We start from the raw sequence: 4,579 nt of genomic DNA, 5'->3' as shown, positions 1-4,579 counted from the left end.
GGAAGAAGAGTTATGCTTCTGCTCTGTATGAGTTGGGATGCACACAATATTTTCCTTCGTGGGGTTCAGTCGATCTTAGTTCTAGGCTGGTTTAGGTCACAAATGAGGAAAGCTTAATGGCGCTCATCCAGTCCCTCGTAGCTGTTTGTATTGTACATATCACAAACACACAGATTGAAAAGCTGGGCCGAAGTGAAGATGCCAAAAGAGCTCAGCGTGTTGGCTGTATTTGAGGTGCTCAGCATTTTTCAAAATCTGATCTTATTTACATGCAACTTATTTAGGGGTCATTAGAGGAGGTTTTGGAACAAATATAAACAGTATACAAACAGTAATAGGTCACCAGGAACAGATAGGATTCACCCATGAGTTGTGAAGGAACTCAAATATGAAATTGCAGAACTGTGGTATGTAACCTATTGCTTAAGTCAGCCTCTGTACCAGATCTGTACTGGAGGATCATTAATGTGACATCAGGTTTTTTTAAAAGGCTCTAGAGGCGATTCTGGCAATTCCAGGCCAGTCAGCCTAACTTCAGTACCAGGCAAATTTGTAGAAACTACATTAAAGAACAAAATTATGAGACACACAGATGAACACAATTTGTTGGAGAAGAGGCAACACAGCTTTCGTAAAGGGAAATCATGCCTCACCAATCTATTAGAATTTTTTAAGGGGGTCAACAAGCCTGTGGATAAGAGCAATCCAGTGGATGTAGTGTGCTTGAACTTTCAGAAACCCTTTGACAAGGTCCCTCCCCAAAGACTCTTAAGCAAAGTAAGCAGTCATGGGATGAGAGGGAAGGTCCTCTCATGGGTCAGTAACAGGTTAAAAGACAGGAAACAAAGGGGACAAATAAATGGTCAGTTTTCACAGTGGAGAGAGATAAATAGCAGGGTCCCCCAAGGATCTGTACTGGGACAAGTACTGTTCAACATATTCATAAATGATCTGGGAAAGGGGCAAACAGTGAGGTGACAAAATTTGCAGATGATACAAAGCTACTCCAGATAGTTAAGTACAAAGCGACCGAGAAGAGTTACAAAGGGAACTCACTAAACTGGATGACTGAGCGACAAAATTGCAGATGAAATTCAAATGTTGATAAATACAATGTAGTGCACATTGGAAAACATAATCCCAACTATACATAGAAAATGATAGAGTCTAAGTTATCTATTACCACTCAGGAAAGAGATTTTGGAGTTATTGTGTATAGTTTTCTGAAAACATCTGCTCAATGTGCAGCAGCAGACAAAAAAAGCTAAGAATGTAAGGAACCGTCAGGAAAGGGATTGAGATAAAACAGAAAATATCATAATGCTACTACATAAATCCATGGTACACCCATACCTTGATAATGCATATAGTTCTTGTGGCCCGATCTCAAAAAATGATATATTAGAATTGGCAAAGGTGCAGAGAAAGGCACAAGATGGAACAGCTTCCATATGAGGAAGGATTAAAAAGACTGAGGCTGTTCAGCGTAGAAAAGAGACAGCTAAGGGGGGGATATGATCGATGTCTATAAAATCATGAATCGTGGAGAAAGTGATTAGGGAAGTGTTATTTACCCCTTCACCTAACACAAGAACCAGGGGTCACCCAGTAAATTAATAGGCAGCAGGTTTAAAACAAACATAAGGAAGTACTTCTTCACACATGCACCGTCAACTTTAGAGCTCTTTTCCATGGGATGTTGTGAAGGCCAAAGAGTATAACTGGGTTCAAAAGAGAACTAGATAAATTCATGGCAGATAGGTCCTTCAATGGCTATCAGCCAAGATGGTCAGGGATGCAACCCCATGGTCTGCCTTGTCCCTAAACCTCCAACTTGCAGAAGCTAGGACTGGACAACAGGGGATGGATCCCTCAATAATTGCACTATTCTGTTAATTCCCTCTGAAGTGTCTGGCTCAGGCCACAGTCGGAAGACCGCATACTGGACGAGATGGACCCAGTATGGCCATTCCCATGTTCTCATGCATTAATGGGTGCTGCGCTCCTGAAAATCTGTCCTGGTCAGGGATGCTGAGCATGTCTGAAAATAAGGCCCTGAGCTCTTTTGAAAAATCTAGTCCTTAACAAAGACCAAGGACTGATCAGGCCAGGCTTGGGGTGTATTGGGAGAGCTATGTGCCTGTCAGGACTGGAATGACAGAGGATGCTTCACATCAGGAGTGAGGGACATAGGCAGAGTTGGGTGGGAGCATGGAACTGAACGGCTGGGAGTGGCCATAAGTCAGGACCTAGATGTACAGGCAAAGCCAGCAAGAGGAGAGGACAGGAAGCTTTCATGGCACTTACTTATGCCAGCTCTGACTCTAAGCAAAACAACTAGTCCCTCCCTTTTATGAGCTGACTTCACTAACTCCCTGGCAACAGAGCAAAACATCTGCACTGTCTGGGCTAGGCAGTAGAGTGACATCAAAATTTCTGCATAGACAGGATTTAACACTGAAAGATCTTTTCATGGGGGTCAGATGTTTCATGGCCAGATTCCCCAAAATGAAGTGGACCTAGGGTTCCATCTTGTGGCCATTTGTGATTATTGCAGTGCCTTATTCCCATATCATATGGCTTTTCCAGGGGATTAAAACACATCCCATGTTGAGTGCCACTCCTGGTGAAAGATAGGAACCCAAAATAATCAGGCAAAAATAAACTTCCATCCAGAGCTACACATAAATATGTGGTTCTCATTTTTTGTGAAGGGCCCCATTTTGGAAAGAAGCCGAAACTGTCCGATGTCACATACAAATTCTCCTGTATTGACAGCCCTCTCTAAGGACTACTTTTGCCTCTGAGATTTGTTTAGAGAGCTGCTAGCAGCAGCTGAGCCTCCCGCTCTATGAGAACAGATACATGAATTTCTCTATCAGATTATCTAAATATAGTACAATGACATTGCGCACCTTTACAAGTCATTTTACCAACTCAGTATGTATATACTACCTTTGAATTTTTCTCTAGAGCCAGCAGTAGCTGAAATTATAGCCTCATTTGCCACACACAGTCCCTTACCCAGCCCCAATTGCACCTACTCGTATCTATACAGTTCCCTGAACTGGGTGAATTAGTGGAATAGCTCATCACAAACAGGCCAGCATGGGGTTATCACATCACCATAGTAAAGAATCACTTACCTGAGACCCTCTGACACACCCATATGCTCACCAAACATTCTCCTTCTTTCTTTGAGTATCTTTGATTCAGCAGCTGGGGAAACAGGCTGTAGTCTTCCAAACCTCTCCAGGTAACCGCAATAGCATCCTGCTAAGTCCCTAGCTGCTAGCCTCTGTTCACACAGCTGTAGCCTTAGAAACATCAGAGCAGTAATTGGGGAAGTGGTGAATAGAGGCCTAAGTCCCCAGCTGGTGGGAATCAGCATTAAAGCCAATGGAGCTATGCTGATTTACAGCAGCTGAAGAGCTGGTCAGAGTCTTTAGACCCTGGAAAGCGCCCATCTGTGGATTATCCCAGATCCACAATGAGCGTGTTATGTAGTTTATACAGTTTTGGCCCTCTGAGGACAGAGCAGGTTTGAAGATCTGCTCTAAACTTTTCTCATTGTGAGGAACTGCAGTAGTTCTGTGTGCTGTTTTCTCCTCTCCTTGGCCTGCCTTAGCTGAGAGGAGCAGTGGGGTGAAGGCGGGAAAGCTGTGAGCCAGGGAGGAGGAAGAAGGAGCCTTGTCTGCCTGCTCAGAAGCTCTGAGAGCAGCCAGCAGGGGCAACAAAGCTGGCACCATGGCTCATTGCTGCCTGCAGTTCTGTTTAGAAGTGACATTTCCACTGGGGTGGCTCAGAGTGACAGCAGGGGTGAATGTCTCTCCAGGTGACCCTTATTAGGCAGGAGGGAGGGGACAGTGGGAATCCTGGAGACCCCTTTTGCAGGAATAGCCGCTGGCAGGAGCTGCCTTTAACCAGCAGCCTCTCTAAGTGCCTCCCCCCAAAGTGTTGGAAGGAATTTCACTCAGAAAATGCCACCCCCACACACAAACTTGGGGCAGGTAATCCTTTCTGAGGCTGCACCTGTGTTAGGCCTGCTGCTGGGCAGGGGGTGGAACTGGCAATGCTCCCTGAAGCTACAGCAGCCCTGCCTTGCATGACAGATATTGGCCCATATGACTCACTCATGCTGACCTGTCCAGAAACTAAGGCCCTGAAGAGCTCTTAGGGTTACCCAGCTCAGCCTCTTCCCAACCCCACCCCCCAAAAGCTGCCTCTAGAAGCTCATTTGAAGGGATTATATCACCCTATGTGCTGTTCATTTCAAGCTCCAGCCTCGCACGCACTGAGAGCAGGGGCTGGGAAAGCTCACTTCATTTCTCTATACAGCTTTCCCCCCACCCCTTTTTTCCCCCTGACTTTCATACTGAACCCCAGTTTTGGAGTTAGCTGAAGCTTGTGGCTTTGGTGGGTTCCCCCAGCATGGGGCATGGTAATTACCACTCATCACTCCATACACACCTGAAAGGCAAACTATGTGTTTCCATGGCAACAAAACCTTATTTGTGTTGTAGGAGAGTGAGATTGAAATGTACAGAAAGTGGTTTTGAAAACGCTTAGTAAAGGCCTG

This window comes from Lepidochelys kempii, chromosome 8 (assembly GCF_965140285.1).
Source record: "Lepidochelys kempii isolate rLepKem1 chromosome 8, rLepKem1.hap1, whole genome shotgun sequence".
NCBI classification, from domain to species: Eukaryota; Metazoa; Chordata; order Testudines; family Cheloniidae; genus Lepidochelys; species Lepidochelys kempii.
This window is presented reverse-complemented; position numbering follows the sequence as displayed.